Here is a 20,138-nt window from a genome sequence, read left to right as displayed (position 1 = left end):
GCGGGAAGAGACGGTGCGGGAGCGGAGGTGTGAGGAGCGGCGGTGCGGGGAGAGGAGATGTGCAGGGAGAGGAGGTGTGGGAACAGCGGTGCGTCGGGCTGTGGGGTGCGGGAGAGGAGGTGTGGAGAGCGGAGGTGTGAGAAGCAGCAGTGCAGTGAGCGGTGGTGCGGGGAGAGGAGGGGTGAAGGGAGGGGAGGTGCGGGAGCAGGGGTGCGGGGGGCAGTGGTGTGCGGAGAGCAGCGGTGCGGGGAAAGGCGGTGTGGAGAGAGGCAGTGTGAGAGGCGGTGCGGGAGTGGAGGTGTGAGGAGCGGCGGTACGGGGAGCGGTGATGCGGGGAAAGGAGGTGGGAAGGGAGAGGAGGTGCGGGAGCGGTGGTGCGGGGGGCAGCAGTGTGCGGGGAGCGGCGGTATGAGGAGCGGCGGTGCGGGGAGCGGAGGTGTGCAGGGAGAGGAGGTGTGGGAACTGTGGTGCGTCGGGCAGTGGTGTGCAGGAAGAGGCGGTGCGGGGAGTGGAGGTGTGAGGAGCAGTGGTGTGGAGAGAGGCGGTGCGGGAGCACAGGTGTGAGGAGCGGTGGTGCGGGAAGAGGCGGTGCGGAAGCAGAGATGTGAGGAGCGGCGGTGCGGGGTATTCAAGGTGAAAGTGTGGGCAAGAAGAACTGCCAATTTGATGGAGCTTCTCTGGGAAGAGGCGGTGCGGGGAGTGGAGGTGTGAGGAGTGGCGATGCAGGAAGAGGCGGTGCGGGGAGTGGAGGTGTGAGGAGCAGTGGTGCGGGGAGCGGCGGTGCGGGGAGTGGAGGTGTGAGGAGTGGCGGTGCGGGAAGAGGCGGTGCGGGGAGTGGAGGTGTGAGGAGTGGCGATGCGGGAAGAGGCGGTGCGGGGAGTGGAGGTGTGAGGAGCAGTGGTGCGGGGAACGGCTGTGCGGGAAGAGGCGGTGCGGGGAGAGGCGGTGCGGGGAGCGGCGGGCAGCGGCAGCGGGTCCGGGCCCCTCTAGAGGGAGCCCTCCGCTGAGGAATGGCGCGGAGGCCGAGCCCAGCGCACACCGCCCCGCTTCCCTCCCGTCCCGGTTAAAACTGAAAGCGCCCGAGCCCTGCGGTAAAGCCACCGCAAACACATCGCGGTACCACCCGTTATTCACCAAGGAGCTGTGCTGCCAACCCCTCCCAACCAGCCCCAAACTGGGGTTGCGGACAGGAGTTGAGCTCTTTGCCGGGGGTCGGTACCCAGCGCACGCCTGGGAGAGGCTGCTCCGAGATGCTGTGGGTGCGGAAATACCGCGGGTGGGACGTGGGTGCTCAGAGCAGAGGGGCCGTGGGTACCGCTGGCGAGGAAACAGAGCGGGGTGTGCGTTGCGGCTTGTGCATCCTGCGCGTTTGGAGCGGGAGACGTGAGGGGAAAGGCCAAGTGGCCTTAATTACAATTGCAGGAGAACAACTGGAAGCCCTGAGTGCTTCCCTGGGATCAGAAAACAAACTCCTGTTATTAGGGATGAGGGAAGAATATAGACAAAGGTATTAAATAAGTTAGTTTAAAACCCCAAAACCTCTGTATTCTGAGCAGATTGTCATGCCTTTGCAATTACTGTATTTAAATTACAATATAGCTCTCTTTTCAGCAGACACTTTACCAAATTTTCAAATAATATTTACTGATACTTAGTTTCTTTTAAACTACTTACTGCAGAGCAATAGCAAAATTTTAGGATAACTTCATTATAAAAGAGAGCCAAACTAGGTAGCTCACACTTAGAAAAGCTGAAATAACTGAAGTGCTGGGAGCTCAGCAGCTTGCAAAAGGTGTGCGAGTTAGAGCTTTGCAACATGGAAATAAACATGAAGTTTTATGTGCCTTTCCTATATTATTGAGTAGTATATTTTAAAACTCCAGTTTGCACCGGAGTTGTGAAGAACATTAAATATGTTGCCAATTGAAAATATGACTGTTTACTTTAAGTGGCACCTGTGAATTAAAAATGAAATAGAAAATCAAACTGAAAAGAGAAATTCATTAAATTGAAATAAGCTCGAGTGAATAAGTGCAATATCTCACTCACATGAAACACCACGGGGCGAGAGCTTGTTTGCTGGAGACTTTTTGGCCTCCCTATGTAGTCTTTAGCCTGACATTTCTAAATGGTGCAAGTACTTAAAAGTTCTGGGTATTTTCAATTACTATTGTTAGACAGAAAACAAGCTCCGGTTTCTTCAAACCTTATTTCGTTGAATGTGTCTGAGTCATAGGAAAAGTCATTCCATCATGTCTAGAAACTGTTTTTATTCAGAGCACTTGTCAGGAAAGAAAATAAACAAGTATTAGTTCCTGCCACCATTCATTTCAGAACAGTTACAACCAATATAATTAGGTCTCAGATTTTTTTTAAAAAAAAAGTCTGAATGAAAAGATATAAGATTATATGTGTCAGTTGCTGAGCATTTGGCATGAACAGCTTTTCCAACACTTGCTCTGGTTATTATAAGGTTTGAGTTGTAAATGACTGCATTCAGCAGCAAACCTGTCAGGTTGGAGAGCTTTTCATTAAATGTTTGATCTAGAAATTTTTAATCAGTGCACAAATAAAACAAATTATTAAAGCACTACATCAGCTACAGCACGTGTAATTGGGATGAACGGGGTGATGTAACTGGTGGGGAACAGCACAAGCATTCTTAACAGAAGGCCTGGAGCTACAGAACTTGTTACCACTGGAGATGAAACAGAGCCTGAGTCTTAACCTGTATCTTGAAAATGGTAAGATGCACCTATTAAAGACATTCCCAAATAACCTGGTGATAAATCATGTGCGTTGTACAGCTTTACTGGAGAAGCTGGGGAGGGTTCTCATTCAAGAATACCCTGTTTTTGCAAAATAACACTGGGATGAGGCGTGTGCTAAAAACTGATTTTATTTATGAAAGAAAAATTGAGCATTTTATAGTCTTAAGTCTTTATTGCTGTTCTCTGTCCTCACTGGAGGCAAATCTGTAAGTTCTACTTTAGGAAGCTATCTAATGAAAACTGTTTTGTGACTTGAGTACATCAGTGAGGGGTAGTAGTTATAACTGTGCTGAAATCAACAGACCTACTCTGACTTCTGTACTTGAGGCTCTGACACGAGTATTATTAGCATTTTAGCTTAAAACCAGCTAGTTCTTTTAGCTAGTCTGAAATTTCTGAAAATATCACTAACAAGACGTTGCAACGAAGCTAACAATTAAAAGGGGAGCTCATTTACATACAGCAGATTGAAAACCAGCACCAGATAATAATCACAGTGTTACTCTGCGCTTCCTAGCAGTTTTCTTTGGATGGTTTTCTTTGACATTTACATCTAGGACTTCTGTTTATTTAGTTTTTGTTTCCTGTCTTTGAAGAAATTAATTTTGGAAAGCTAATACAAAAGCAGGGGGGTTACATTTGGCTCTGAAGGCTGCACTAAAGCTAATGTTTCATGGCTGGCAAGTCTGCCTTCTGTCACTCTATCGGGAGCTGAGAACGAGCCTGTTGCCTGCAGATTTGTGTGCTTGAAGTGGGCAGCTGAGGTAGGTCAGCGAGTATTCCCACCATCCAGCTCAGGGGTGAAATCTTACCCCCGTACGAATCACCAGAAAATTTACTGCCGTTTTCAGAGGAGCCAGAACTTTGCTTTTAAGCATTAGATTTGGCAGCAGCCGGGGATCCCAGCAATCCCTGTATCGCAGGGGTCACACGCCAAGCAAGCGCCCGTCGGCTTCGCGTTGGGCTGCACGGACACACTTCTGCATGTTTCCATCTTCAGATGTGACAGAGGTAGAGAAACTCAAGCTCTGCTTCTGATCTGGGGCCTCACGAGCGCTGAAACAACAGCAGGAGAAATGTGTCCTGAAAATGCAGGGTCTGTCAAGGCTAAATACAACCCTCGTGACAAAAATTCAGTGCAACAAACATTGGTCTCTAGACACATACGTCAGCTCATGCTCACCACAGGGGAAGGCACCAAAGATAAAGGAAAGGTCAAAAATCTTTCAAGTCCCAAACTTTAAGTCTGTTATAGCCTCCAGGCTTTGGTGGTGCCTCCCCAAAGGGTACGGGACCTGGAGGTGTTCAGCACCAGCCACCGGCGGGAGGAGTGGTGCCAGGGGGCTATTATTAGTTGTCTTCGGCAAATATGCCTTGAGTGCTCTGCAGGATAAGGGGATTAAGAGGTTTTAATAATTGCTTTAAGATGGAAGCTGGTTCTGCCATGGTGCCCTGGGCCGTAGGCAGCCCCACGTGTCCCTGCACAGCCTCGTCTGGCTCTGCAGCTGGCAGCCCCAACGGAGGTGCTCTGTCTCCCTCCCAGTGTGTCTTTCTGTACTGCTGTGGGGTCAGAGAATGTGCCTAATACAATTTCCCCTCCCTTGTAGTCTTTACTGCTTCTGTGCCTTTAAAATAAAATGTTTCTTTCCTTATTTTTTTTTCCTCTTTTTTTTTTTTTTAATTTTATCCTTTGCCTTTCGAACAGTAATTTATATCCTATGTACCTTATCTCAGGTAAGATAAAAATAGTGGCTTCCCTCCATCAGCTTAATCAGTTGTGTTAATATCTTTTTTCTTTTTTTTTTTTTTTAATTTTATCCTTTGCCTTTCGAACAGTAATTTATATCCTATGTACCTTATCTCAGGTAAGATAAAAATAGTGGCTTCCCTCCATCAGCTTAATCAGTTGTGTTAATATCTCTGATAGTAGGCTTGGCTCCGAGTTTGCATTACCCCATAAGGGCTATGTCTGAGCAGGCACAGTCTATAGATACTTTTAAAAACTACTGCACATTAAAAAACACAAAAAAATCTGCATGATGAGATAGTAGTTTTTAAGTGCTGTTTTAAAACAAAAAATTAAAAATGCTTTCCTTCAGTGTACAACAATATTTAAAACAAAAGGACCTTTTCTCAGATTGAACAACTTAGCATATTTTTGGTTTTTATTGCTTTTTAAACTCACTCTATCAAAGTACAAGCTACTGCTTATCTACACTGAAAAAAGTTTTCAGTTACAAAGTGTGAAAATCTGTCATATGTTTCTGTAAATATGGTAAGAGAAAATATAATTAGATGGTAGCGTTCACCATCTCCAAAGAAGTATGACTTTGGTACAGCCAAGTACCCAATAATATCCCTGTAAACTCTATTCAGTTGTATTTCTTTTCTGATTCCCTGAAAATGTCCTCACCTACTACATCTCAGGGTTTGCCTGGCTATTTTCTGCTCTGCTTTCAAGCCCAGTGCTTCCAAAAGAAACTAAACTCCTCAGAAAATACCCAGCTCCCTGTTCCAAAATTACTCACATCCAGAGTCTTTTTCTTCTAGAAGTATTAACAGCAACTGGACTTCTAGACAAACTTTCTCTTTGTAATTTCATTCCTGGGTCATCAGCGGGCTCGGCATTTATCGGTGTGTATATTTTAGTAACTCGCAGCACTTTTTCACCGTCTCTGATCGTCTTACCTGGTGTGCCCTCTGTGTCCTACCCGGTGGGGAAAAACTGGGATGTAAACACTGAGTCAGCAATTAATAGTAAAACTTGTATGAGCATCACCGAGTCTAGGATTTCAGCTAAGTCTTTTTCCCCCGTGTGTTTCCAGCAGGCTTTTTGCCATCTCTTAGGGCTTTCCACAAGCAAATTGTCTCAATTGTGTTCTTTTGTTCTACTCTCTGCACACAAATACGCTGTCACGTTTCTGTGTTTTCCCAGGTATTTTTCCCAAAGAAAACCAGCTCTATCGCTGCCTGGCCGTTTCATTTCCATTCTAACCCTGTGATCTTTACAGCGCTGTTTATTTCATGCTACCTTGTGCTGAGTGTCATCGGATCTTCTGGCAAGAGTTGTGTCAGTTTTCTCTCCTGACATTAGCTATTTATCTTCGCTACTAAAACAATACTTGAAACCGTTTAGAATTACAGCTTCAGAAAAAAAAAAAAGTTCTCTCTTTTTCCATGATGCACCTGTATTTCTTAAAGGCATTTCTAGTCAGCCTTGCCATAGTTGACTGATTTTTAGTGGTGCTGTTTGCTTAAAGGAGCTAGGTTATCTGTCCTCGATATTAAAGTGCATTCATCTTTTCTAGCAGCAGAGAATACGAAAAGCTGTTTTAAGTTCCATTCAAGCTCTGATGTGTCCGTTCCAACTGCACAAGTGGGGACGAAAGGTACTCTGTGCCCAGTTCATATAGTGGTTATGGAGGTAAAATTCCCTTGAATTTAAGATGGGCTTTTATTGAGCCAGAAGGATGAGATTTAATTTCTATACTTCCCTGTTATTTGTTCGTACATAGCACCCCTTCCACCCATGCTTCCTTGTAATTTATTGGTGGGGCCTTAAGAGACTTTTATGATGACAAGTATACTGGGAATTTACTTTTATTGTTGTTCTTATGAATGAAATACATCACTTTCAAAAGAAGGAATTAATTTAGTGGATCATTCTGTATCAAGTGAGTCTGAATTGGAATTTCTTGTTTACTTACATAACACTTTAATTTGGTTGCTAGCGTTGCTATTTTGCTAAAGTTCAGCTATGTCTGAATAAGTGTCTAATTTGTAACTTTGTGTAGTTATGTAAGAAAAAAACCCTTTCCTTGGAGCTTTCACTGCACTTCATGTACCTTGTATTTTAGAAATCATGGGCAGCCTTTTTAATTTGCTCCTCTTAAATACTACATTGCAAATATAACTGTCTTTGGAGCACACATTGTGTTGCTTGATCCGTGAGAGGAGCAGGAGAAGAGGAAATCAGGGTCCATGGCATGTACGTTGTCTGTTGTCCTACTTCTCAATTTTCTGTCACTTTCATATGCCATTTCTTCTTTTTCATTATACTATGCTGAAGTTTGGAGACAAACTTAATGCATCTCAAAAAAAAAAATGTGACTTGCAAATATTTATCTGTCTTGTTTTCTTGCGTTATCATCTAAGATCAATGAATGTCTCCATTTTGGAAGTGAAGATATTTGAAAGTTTTTCCTTTCCAATCAAAGAACCAAGTGTGCAAAAGAAACTTGCAAAGGCAACGAGCAAATGATTGAGAAAGAGTTAAAATGAATGTATTTTTTAGTGTCAAATGTAGAACATGCTTTGGAAATCCAATCTGGAATTCACCTACATACATGTACGAGTTTTGTAAATGTTTTTCTAGGAGTAACTAGGAGAGGCATTAATGCCCGAGTCTCCAGTCTCCAAAATATTTCCAAAGTGCTCCAAGTATTTTGCTGTAATTTTTTTCCAATGTAGTCACTCATTGGACCCTGCTACATTTTAATGATTGATTACAGACACGGGACGAAATGCTGGCCCCACTGAATCCATGGGAGTTTTCCTATTCACTTCAGAGAAGCCAGGATTTTACTCATGGATTTACAGCATCAAAATGCAACAAACTTGATTCTGTAGTTCAGCTAAAATAAAACCCATGACACATTCTGTGTTACAAGAACGAAAGCAAAGCTCTACCCTTTCTAAAGGTGGTTTTGTGCATCTATAAGCTTTTGATTAAACGAATGTTTTTGCACCTGTTGGAGTAAAAGTAATAAAAACTCAAACTGCTGTCGTTGTTTTGGTATGTGCATCTAATTTTATAATACATACTGCAGTAGTTTTACCTAAATTAAAAAATAGGAAGTTAAAGGGGTTTTTTTTTCATACACTCGTAATATAATCTCTATGTCACATGTGAAAGTACCGTGTAATTTATATAGTCATGATGTCAGCAGTATATTATGTAAGTTCTTAGTGGCAGATGAGGTTTTGTAGCGCAGACTGATTTTTGTTTTACTGATTTTTAGTAATTTTCTTGTCCAAAAAAGTATTTTAACCCTTGGGTTGCTATAGCTTTTCAGTTCTTCCTGATAGGGCTGCTCTTTGCATGTGTCTAAACCAAATCACACTAAGAGGTTGTTACTCACTTTCTGTACTGATGTTGGTGTGATGTTGGAGTTACTCCTCGTGATCTCCTTCTCGACTTCTCAGCCAGAAAACGAGGCAGAAATTTGAGTCTCCCTGCACAAAGCCTAACTAAGCAGACTATGCAGAGAACTTTAAGAGGGGCTGTAAATCTACCAACTGTGGGGAAGCTCCATTACAACCCCTCTGCAGCCCTCACCTACGGGCTAAAAAATGAGCCCCTGGCAGCCTGCACTTTTACCCGTGATTGATACAACTTGTGCTTCTGTGGGACCTCTCTGTTAGGACAGTTCATGTATTTCTCCTCATCTCTTGGGTTGATGTAAGTGTCAGTGTTAGTACAAGCATTTGAAATAAAGTACCTGTGGATTCTCGTGCAAAATATTTTCTCCCCTTCTGTTTCAAGCAGCAAAAAACTTGAAGTGAGTCATATGAAAGTGTGAATGAGCCATCTTTATAGTACATTTAAAGGAGGAAGAGCAACCTTTGCATCTCTGACATTCTTCACATCCCCAAGAAGAGAACTAGTAAGAGAGAGTGTTAAAAAAAAAAAGTTAATTACACTTAGAATATCTTTAAGATCTTTTTGCCACACGACCCTGTGATTTTTATGCACAAATAGAGCTGCTGTGTTATTCCAGTCCATTAATAATCAGAGATGTGACCAAATGAGGCAGATTAGAATTTGCAGAAGAATTTGTACTTTTTCCTTGTTTTTAAAAAATGATTTCCAAATTAGACTCTCAGAAACATGTCATCTCTTTCACCTCTTATTTCTCATTCTGCTCCTAAGGCTAGGAAAACCAACAACCCAGACAACAAAAAACAGACCTTAAAGCCCAATCAAACAGCAAAACTCTCTATAAACCTCCGTATGTGCCTGACTGGAGCCATACTACCCAAAAAACATGTCAGAGCTGAGGGAACATGCGTGCTCAGCACAGGCATCAAGAACAAATGTACACCGGGATCTGAAGGACATGAGGTTGGACAAACACCATGTGCTTCCTGACATACTGGGATCCCTCATGAGTGGAGCAAGAGAATGAAAAAAGAGGAGACAACACTCTGTCTTGCAGTTCTGGGCCTTGTGTGTGCCCTGGATGGTCTCCCCAAGTTCAGGAGGCCAGCACACACCTTTCTGCATGGATTAGCTTCCTTCAGGGGCTTATCTGCAGGAAAGACTGTGCCTCTCCGTTCTGCCACCCATTATTTTTATATGGCACAAACATAACCCGTGGCTCCTCTTAAGTTTATCAGAAGTAAGGAGAAACATGGAATAAAACTGACTTTGGGTAGAGAAGAGCTAAAAGTCATCATTTTAAGCGATGCTTAAAGCTCAGTTAGATGTCCCTGATCAGCACATCGCAAACTTTGGTTAAAAAAAAAGCCTGCAGGTCTACAAAGAGCCTCCTTCCACCACCAGCTCTATTGCTTCTCAGCAGTAATGCACACTGGTTTTGTCCTGCAGACACTCAGCAGTTTAGTTCAGACAGGGGAGTTTGGTGCTAAGAGTTTGGATACTTCACAGGTGACCTTCCAGGAAATGGAAAAGAAATGGCATCATTTCTGGGCTGTGGCTTCTGCAGCATAGATGGGGTGAAACACAGATAGCTCCTGCTTGGTTCAACCAAATTCCAGTCAATTTGCCTTTGCAGATAAACGCTGTCAAAGAGAACATGAATCCCATTCTCAGTAGCTATAGGAATGTCAGAGCCTAGGACACCATTCAGAAATAGGAGAGGACATCTTAGTCATTTCTCATTTCAATTTGATGTTGTAAAAACCAGGAGGCATCTTAATTTCTAGAAAACAAACTGTGGCGGTTAATACTGTTATGGGACCAAACAAGAAAGAGGGCACATCAGCCTTCTCTTGCAAAGCATTTTTTTTTTGCATTGCATGTGCTACTACTGAAACCTGGCTCTCTTTTTATTTTAAGTCACCTGCTTAAGACAGAGGAATGTCATTAGGTAAAGGCGAGACCATCAGATGAATGAGTGAGGAGATGTACCTAGAACAAAGAAACGCAGATATGACTTGCTTGGTATCCCACAGGACTGTTTCACATCCCTGTGCTGTCTCACACTTCCTTTCCTCTCCAGCCCACTGGAGAAATGACAAGTCTGAACAGGAACACTGCTTATTGTTTAAACCTCAGCTAATAGAAGTTTTTTTAAATGTTGAATAATACTTAACTAGTGGTTAACTCTACTCATTTTCCAAAGCTTTAAGACTAAGCTGGTACTTCCTAGTGAGCCCCTGAAACCATAGAGAGTACTTGGTTCCCTTTGCTCATGCCCCTTTCAGTCTGTTACTAAAATAGAGATGAGGTCTGAGCAAAGATGTCATAATTACGAAATCAAGTGTTGCATAAAACCACCAGATTTACATTTGTTCAGGATATCACTAGTATTATTCTGCATTAAATAGCATAATTTTTACCCCCTTTTAAAATGCGTTTTACTATCACATGGATTAAAACATACGTTAAGATCTAGAAATCAATTTTTCTCCTTACCATTTTATTTCTAAGGCTTCACTTCTGTGTGACTAGTATAGATCTTTACTAAAGAGAAAAGAGTGCTGAATGACTTTGTTTTACTTTTTGCAGGTAGTTTTACATGATAAATGTGGAGATCTGAAGTGTTTAGTAGCATGTAAGGAGGTGAATAAATTACTGTTCGATTAGACTAAAAGATATTGCTGAAAAGTACTTGTAACGAGATAATTGCAAGTGCCAAAGCTGAGAGTAACACTCAACACTGGCAGCAGCTTAGTTAAACATGTGGTTAATGATGTTATAGGAAGAATGGGTATGTAAAATATTCAACCGTGCCAGCAGTAAATATTAATTTTATGTGACAGCAATAGTGTCTTACCGAGACTGATATTTGACATACAAAACTCCTATAATTATTTTAATATCTTTACTTCCCAATGATTTTAATGATATGACAAAGATTTTAGGTGTTTGCTGAAACAGCACTACTGCCATTTACTATCAATCAAACCAAATGTCATTCTAACTCATTTCGCTGCAAAAGTCTGAGTAGTTTTCGTACCAATTAAGCTAGTGCTGTAAAGAGTATGTTCTTCTTTTGGGGTTTTATAATTGAAGAATAAAAATGATAAAGACCTACCTGGAAAACATTTATTAGAACATATAATACAGGAAAGTATTTAAGGAGGGATTTTGCCATTGGATGGACATCATGTTTATCAGTGATTGCCTTAAGATTCCCACTGGCGTCTTGTTTTTTTTTGGGTGTGTTTTTTTTTTGGTTTTTTTTTTTTTTGTTTGTTTGTTTGTTTGTTTTTGTTTTTTTGTTTTGCTGGGAACATCTGGTGCTTTTGGAGCAGGAACTTGAAGTTCTGCAGAGTGACTGTCTCACTGTCACAGGAGGTGCCTTTGATTAGCCTCTAAGATTTGCCCAAATTTGTCCCCCGTATAGAGCGCGTTCTCAAGTTACGGCTTGTCAACTGAGCTGGGGTAACTGACTCTGCGTACATTCCTCATTTGCTGAGTAAAATATGCTAATCTAAACCACCTTTATAGGAGTTCATATTAAAGAGTTGTTCTTCACAGTGACAACACGCAGCAGACATCAGCTCAGCTGGAAAGCAGCAACTTTGCAGGCAGGGGAGTTCCTCTTGTCCTGTCATCACCCCACAGTTTGCATCAAGAAAGAGCTCAACAATTACTTTTTCTCAGTGTCCCTTCTCTGGTTGGTGTCCTGAGGCTGGGGGATTGACACGTTTTCTCCCCTTCTCAACCAGGCACTGAAGGGAACGTAGAACAAAACAAAGCTGCGTCTCTCGGTGCTCCTTTTCACATCCCCATTCAGAGATCAGAGCCGTTGCCTTAGGATGGAGAGACGGTTGGTAACAGGCAAGAGGAAAGCAGAAATAGGCAAGGAAAGAGCTGGAAGAGGGGGGAGAGCAACAGGAGTTGAGGGTGACAAATGAAGAAGAAGCTGGGCATGGGCAAAAGCAACGATATGTGACACAAAAAAAAAAAAAGTTCTCTCTTTTTCCATGATGCACCTGTATTTCTTAAAGGCATTTCTAGTCAGCCTTGCCATAGTTGACTGATTTTTAGTGGTGCTGTTTGCTTAAAGGAGCTAGGTTATCTGTCCTCGATATTAAAGTGCATTCATCTTTTCTAGCAGCAGAGAATACGAAAAGCTGTTTTAAGTTCCATTCAAGCTCTGATGTGTCCGTTCCAACTGCACAAGTGGGGACGAAAGGTACTCTGTGCCCAGTTCATATAGTGGTTATGGAGGTAAAATTCCCTTGAATTTAAGATGGGCTTTTATTGAGCCAGAAGGATGAGATTTAATTTCTATACTTCCCTGTTATTTGTTCGTACATAGCACCCCTTCCACCCATGCTTCCTTGTAATTTATTGGTGGGGCCTTAAGAGACTTTTATGATGACAAGTATACTGGGAATTTACTTTTATTGTTGTTCTTATGAATGAAATACATCACTTTCAAAAGAAGGAATTAATTTAGTGGATCATTCTGTATCAAGTGAGTCTGAATTGGAATTTCTTGTTTACTTACATAACACTTTAATTTGGTTGCTAGCGTTGCTATTTTGCTAAAGTTCAGCTATGTCTGAATAAGTGTCTAATTTGTAACTTTGTGTAGTTATGTAAGAAAAAAACCCTTTCCTTGGAGCTTTCACTGCACTTCATGTACCTTGTATTTTAGAAATCATGGGCAGCCTTTTTAATTTGCTCCTCTTAAATACTACATTGCAAATATAACTGTCTTTGGAGCACACATTGTGTTGCTTGATCCGTGAGAGGAGCAGGAGAAGAGGAAATCAGGGTCCATGGCATGTACGTTGTCTGTTGTCCTACTTCTCAATTTTCTGTCACTTTCATATGCCATTTCTTCTTTTTCATTATACTATGCTGAAGTTTGGAGACAAACTTAATGCATCTCAAAAAAAAAAATGTGACTTGCAAATATTTATCTGTCTTGTTTTCTTGCGTTATCATCTAAGATCAATGAATGTCTCCATTTTGGAAGTGAAGATATTTGAAAGTTTTTCCTTTCCAATCAAAGAACCAAGTGTGCAAAAGAAACTTGCAAAGGCAACGAGCAAATGATTGAGAAAGAGTTAAAATGAATGTATTTTTTAGTGTCAAATGTAGAACATGCTTTGGAAATCCAATCTGGAATTCACCTACATACATGTACGAGTTTTGTAAATGTTTTTCTAGGAGTAACTAGGAGAGGCATTAATGCCCGAGTCTCCAGTCTCCAAAATATTTCCAAAGTGCTCCAAGTATTTTGCTGTAATTTTTTTCCAATGTAGTCACTCATTGGACCCTGCTACATTTTAATGATTGATTACAGACACGGGACGAAATGCTGGCCCCACTGAATCCATGGGAGTTTTCCTATTCACTTCAGAGAAGCCAGGATTTTACTCATGGATTTACAGCATCAAAATGCAACAAACTTGATTCTGTAGTTCAGCTAAAATAAAACCCATGACACATTCTGTGTTACAAGAACGAAAGCAAAGCTCTACCCTTTCTAAAGGTGGTTTTGTGCATCTATAAGCTTTTGATTAAACGAATGTTTTTGCACCTGTTGGAGTAAAAGTAATAAAAACTCAAACTGCTGTCGTTGTTTTGGTATGTGCATCTAATTTTATAATACATACTGCAGTAGTTTTACCTAAATTAAAAAATAGGAAGTTAAAGGGGTTTTTTTTTCATACACTCGTAATATAATCTCTATGTCACATGTGAAAGTACCGTGTAATTTATATAGTCATGATGTCAGCAGTATATTATGTAAGTTCTTAGTGGCAGATGAGGTTTTGTAGCGCAGACTGATTTTTGTTTTACTGATTTTTAGTAATTTTCTTGTCCAAAAAAGTATTTTAACCCTTGGGTTGCTATAGCTTTTCAGTTCTTCCTGATAGGGCTGCTCTTTGCATGTGTCTAAACCAAATCACACTAAGAGGTTGTTACTCACTTTCTGTACTGATGTTGGTGTGATGTTGGAGTTACTCCTCGTGATCTCCTTCTCGACTTCTCAGCCAGAAAACGAGGCAGAAATTTGAGTCTCCCTGCACAAAGCCTAACTAAGCAGACTATGCAGAGAACTTTAAGAGGGGCTGTAAATCTACCAACTGTGGGGAAGCTCCATTACAACCCCTCTGCAGCCCTCACCTACGGGCTAAAAAATGAGCCCCTGGCAGCCTGCACTTTTACCCGTGATTGATACAACTTGTGCTTCTGTGGGACCTCTCTGTTAGGACAGTTCATGTATTTCTCCTCATCTCTTGGGTTGATGTAAGTGTCAGTGTTAGTACAAGCATTTGAAATAAAGTACCTGTGGATTCTCGTGCAAAATATTTTCTCCCCTTCTGTTTCAAGCAGCAAAAAACTTGAAGTGAGTCATATGAAAGTGTGAATGAGCCATCTTTATAGTACATTTAAAGGAGGAAGAGCAACCTTTGCATCTCTGACATTCTTCACATCCCCAAGAAGAGAACTAGTAAGAGAGAGTGTTAAAAAAAAAAGTTAATTACACTTAGAATATCTTTAAGATCTTTTTGCCACACGACCCTGTGATTTTTATGCACAAATAGAGCTGCTGTGTTATTCCAGTCCATTAATAATCAGAGATGTGACCAAATGAGGCAGATTAGAATTTGCAGAAGAATTTGTACTTTTTCCTTGTTTTTAAAAAATGATTTCCAAATTAGACTCTCAGAAACATGTCATCTCTTTCACCTCTTATTTCTCATTCTGCTCCTAAGGCTAGGAAAACCAACAACCCAGACAACAAAAAACAGACCTTAAAGCCCAATCAAACAGCAAAACTCTCTATAAACCTCCGTATGTGCCTGACTGGAGCCATACTACCCAAAAAACATGTCAGAGCTGAGGGAACATGCGTGCTCAGCACAGGCATCAAGAACAAATGTACACCGGGATCTGAAGGACATGAGGTTGGACAAACACCATGTGCTTCCTGACATACTGGGATCCCTCATGAGTGGAGCAAGAGAATGAAAAAAGAGGAGACAACACTCTGTCTTGCAGTTCTGGGCCTTGTGTGTGCCCTGGATGGTCTCCCCAAGTTCAGGAGGCCAGCACACACCTTTCTGCATGGATTAGCTTCCTTCAGGGGCTTATCTGCAGGAAAGACTGTGCCTCTCCGTTCTGCCACCCATTATTTTTATATGGCACAAACATAACCCGTGGCTCCTCTTAAGTTTATCAGAAGTAAGGAGAAACATGGAATAAAACTGACTTTGGGTAGAGAAGAGCTAAAAGTCATCATTTTAAGCGATGCTTAAAGCTCAGTTAGATGTCCCTGATCAGCACATCGCAAACTTTGGTTAAAAAAAAAGCCTGCAGGTCTACAAAGAGCCTCCTTCCACCACCAGCTCTATTGCTTCTCAGCAGTAATGCACACTGGTTTTGTCCTGCAGACACTCAGCAGTTTAGTTCAGACAGGGGAGTTTGGCGCTAAGAGTTTGGATACTTCACAGGTGACCTTCCAGGAAATGGAAAAGAAATGGCATCATTTCTGGGCTGTGGCTTCTGCAGCATAGATGGGGTGAAACACAGATAGCTCCTGCTTGGTTCAACCAAATTCCAGTCAATTTGCCTTTGCAGATAAACGCTGTCAAAGAGAACATGAATCCCATTCTCAGTAGCTATAGGAATGTCAGAGCCTAGGACACCATTCAGAAATAGGAGAGGACATCTTAGTCATTTCTCATTTCAATTTGATGTTGTAAAAACCAGGAGGCATCTTAATTTCTAGAAAACAAACTGTGGCGGTTAATACTGTTATGGGACCAAACAAGAAAGAGGGCACATCAGCCTTCTCTTGCAAAGCATTTTTTTTTTGCATTGCATGTGCTACTACTGAAACCTGGCTCTCTTTTTATTTTAAGTCACCTGCTTAAGACAGAGGAATGTCATTAGGTAAAGGCGAGACCATCAGATGAATGAGTGAGGAGATGTACCTAGAACAAAGAAACGCAGATATGACTTGCTTGGTATCCCACAGGACTGTTTCACATCCCTGTGCTGTCTCACACTTCCTTTCCTCTCCAGCCCACTGGAGAAATGACAAGTCTGAACAGGAACACTGCTTATTGTTTAAACCTCAGCTAATAGAAGTTTTTTTAAATGTTGAATAATACTTAACTAGTGGTTAACTCTACTCATTTTCCAAAGCTTTAAGACTAAGCTGGTACTTCCTAGTGAGCCCCTGAAACCATAGAGAGTACTTGGTTCCCTTTGCTCATGCCCCTTTCAGTCTGTTACTAAAATAGAGATGAGGTCTGAGCAAAGATGTCATAATTACGAAATCAAGTGTTGCATAAAACCACCAGATTTACATTTGTTCAGGATATCACTAGTATTATTCTGCATTAAATAGCATAATTTTTACCCCCTTTTAAAATGTGTTTTACTATCACATGGATTAAAACATACGTTAGGATCTAGAAATCAATTTTTCTCCTTACCATTTTATTTCTAAGGCTTCACTTCTGTGTGACTAGTATAGATCTTTACTAAAGAGAAAAGAGTGCTGAATGACTTTGTTTTACTTTTTGCAGGTAGTTTTACATGATAAATGTGGAGATCTGAAGTGTTTAGTAGCATGTAAGGAGGTGAATAAATTACTGTTCGATTAGACTAAAAGATATTGCTGAAAAGTACTTGTAACGAGATAATTGCAAGTGCCAAAGCTGAGAGTAACACTCAACACTGGCAGCAGCTTAGTTAAACATGTGGTTAATGATGTTATAAGAAAGAATGGGTATGTAAAATATTCAACTGTGCCAGCAGTAAATATTAATTTTATGTGACAGCAATAGTGTCTTACCGAGACTGATATTTGACATACAAAACTCCTATAATTATTTTAATATCTTTACTTCCCAATGATTTTAATGATATGACAAAGATTTTAGGTGTTTGCTGAAACAGCACTACTGCCATTTACTATCAATCAAACCAAATGTCATTCTAACTCATTTCGCTGCAAAAGTCTGAGTAGTTTTCGTACCAATTAAGCTAGTGCTGTAAAGAGTATGTTCTTCTTTTGGGGTTTTATAATTGAAGAATAAAAATGATAAAGACCTACCTGGAAAACATTTATTAGAACATATAATACAGGAAAGTATTTAAGGAGGGATTTTGCCATCAGAAGAAAGCAGCTTTAAAAAGCCCAAGTATAAAAATAGAAAATCACCATATGACTTTCTACCTTTAAGTTAGTTATGAAACAACATTACAGATAAAACAGGTAGTTGATTGCTTATACACTTGATTGCTTATTACTTTTCATTATAAGTTTCTTCAATCATTTAAAAACATTGCCAAGTTTTGAACCATTCAGGATGGAGTTTTCCATGCCAGGTGCCTGCCCTAGGCAGGAGTATTTTGGAAAGCTGCTTCCAAAAGTCAGTCATTCCAGAAAAGGAAAATTTCCTTGCCTACCATTATCCCAGATCTCACAAGGCTGGTTTGTCGCCTAGGCAGGAGTATTTTGGAAAGCTGCTTCTAAAAGTCAGTCATTCCAGAAAAGGAAAAACTTCCTTGCCTACCATTATCCCAAATCTCACAAGGCTGGTCTGTTGGGGTTTGTTTTTTTTTTTTTTTTTTTTTTTTTTTTTTTTTTTTGGAGTAAAATATGCTAATCTAAACCACCTTTATAGGAGTTCATATTAAAGAGTTGTTCTTCACAGTGACAACACGCAGCAGACATCAGCTCAGCTGGAAAGCAGCAACTTTGCAGGCAGGGGAGTTCCTCTTGTCCTGTCATCACCCCACAGTTTGCATCAAGAAAGAGCTCGGCAATTACTTTTTCTCAGTGTCCCTTCTCTGGTTGGTGTCCTGAGGCTGGGGGATTGACACGTTTTCTCCCCTTCTCAACCAGGCACTGAAGGGAACGTAGAACAAAACAAAGCTGCGTCTCTCGGTGCTCCTTTTCACATCCCCATTCAGAGATCAGAGCCGTTGCCTTAGGATGGAGAGACGGTTGGTAACAGGCAAGAGGAAAGCAGAAATAGGCAAGGAAAGAGCTGGAAGAGGGGGGAGAGCAACAGGAGTTGAGGGTGACAAATGAAGAAGAAGCTGGGCATGGGCAAAAGCAACGATATGTGACACATATTGCAGCAGCTTTAAACCTGAGAGAAACCGTTGACTTTATTCTGTACTCATTCCCCGCCAGGACTACAGCTCATTTCAAGAGTCAAGAGTCTTCCCTCGGGAGGTGAGACTCATTTCAGGAATCCAGAATCTCTCTGCTCTGCTGTCAGCGAAAACCAACGTAACCACCTCTGAGAGCATTTGTCACCACCCTCCCAGGGACAGACACACACAAACCACTGCTGCGAGCTCCCCGTCTCCTCAAGGGGCAGAGATCTGTCCAAACAGGTACGTGGCAAGTAAAGTTACTGATCTGACTAATGTTGGTGGTCTTGTTCATCTTGCTTTTAGGATGTCCTTTTGCACGACAGTCTGTACAGGGCAGAAGGACAGGCAGAATATTCAAGTCAGGAACTTTAAACAGAATCTATTAAATTTGAGCAAAGTGCACACCCAAAGTGGGTGCAGTTATTTACTCACTATAATCTGTGTACACGTCACACGGGGTCTACAATATCATTCATAAGAAAGCACCACCAGTAGACTGACAACATAAAACTATGGCTGACACTTCAGCTTTCAACCTCATTTTTGTTTGCTTCTATTTGTGTCAAATTTGCCACAACAGATTCTTACTACACAGGCACCTGGGGGATCTAGGCCCTGTTATCCTTGACTGGCATCTGAATTCTCCACTGCCAGTTCTGGTTTGTTCTTATTGAGAAACCTGCAGTAAAAAAAAAACCCCAACGCTGTGCCCACCCCAGGAAAACCCATCGATCAGCCACAGGCTGCGTGCCTGTAAAAAGTGTGAGTATATAAATTGTCTGATGAAATCTCAACGAGAGACGCAGAGCTGCTTCCCTCACTTAAATCTTTTTGTCACGGCCTTAAATAACTGCAGTGTTTCTGTATGTTAAAACCCTTCCTGTGTGACAGAAGGAACTGCATTTATTAATTTAGTCATCTCTGTAGTTTATAATTTCAGGACGTTTAGAGGTAAGGCACTTTGCACTCGGCATGCAATTTCCCAGGATAATACCTGACAAAACGAAGGCTTACAGTGACAGCATCATTGAGCCTTATCCTAAGTAGTTAAATGAGTTCAAAACCTATCATCAGTCACTGATAGGATCCGCTTCCATCTGCTTTAAATCCTGCATAAAGTGCCAGGGAATTGTTAAAAGCTGAGGAAGACTATTAGATAGCCTAATATAAGCCTGCAAAAGAATAGTATCCTTGGGAGTAAAGTGCTGTATTACTGCCGTTTATAAAGTATTTCCTGATTTTGGCAGTACATGCTGTATTACTCTCTCCTCTGTTAATTGAGTATAAGAGAAAAACCAAACCCAGCCAACGTGTTGCAGGTTCTAAGACCCTGACTCGAAACACTGAGGTTTCCTCACAAGCCACCCCGGGCTTAGGTGCTAAAACACTGCATCGAAATTAAGTCATCCCTCCTGGCACGAACCGGCAGCTAAATCCAGTTAATTACCACGTGTATCTTTGACGATACCTCCAGAATAACTACGGGGGGGAGAGTTAGGTGGTAGAGGAACCTCCAGCCCCGGGTGCTAGAGGCACTGCTGAGGAATTAATACAAGAAACCCCAGAAAAGGAGGCACTGAAGTCGTTCCAGAGCGGAATAAGAAACTGTCCCAGAAAACCGCATTCTGTGACTATTGCAGTTACGGAAGTTACTGCTCCTAGCAGTTAAAACTCTTTATTACTGTGCCGCCCCAGCCCCCCTGGGTCCCCCCCCGAGCCCCGCGGGGAGGACACGCGTGGAGCGGGCACATCCGAAAAGGCGGAGGCGCATCCCCGCAGGGCTGCAGCTCGGGACGGAGGTTCCCCCCCCGCTTCTCGGACACCGCGTTATTTATAACCCACTTTCCAGGTAAAAAACCAAAACAACCAAACAAAAAGAGTTCGGGGCTGTAGGACACCGAGTCCCAGCTGAGTGCGGGGGCAGCCCCCTGTCACGGCGGGGGGGACCGGCTCCCCCCACCCCCCCAGCCCCGCACCCGCTGCTCCTGGCCGAAGGCAGACGGGGCCGGAGCCTTCTCCCGGGTCCCCCC

Source organism: Calidris pugnax, unplaced genomic scaffold, assembly GCF_001431845.1.
Source record: "Calidris pugnax isolate Ruff unplaced genomic scaffold, ASM143184v1 scaffold11, whole genome shotgun sequence".
Classification (NCBI taxonomy): domain Eukaryota; kingdom Metazoa; phylum Chordata; class Aves; order Charadriiformes; family Scolopacidae; genus Calidris; species Calidris pugnax.
This window is presented reverse-complemented; position numbering follows the sequence as displayed.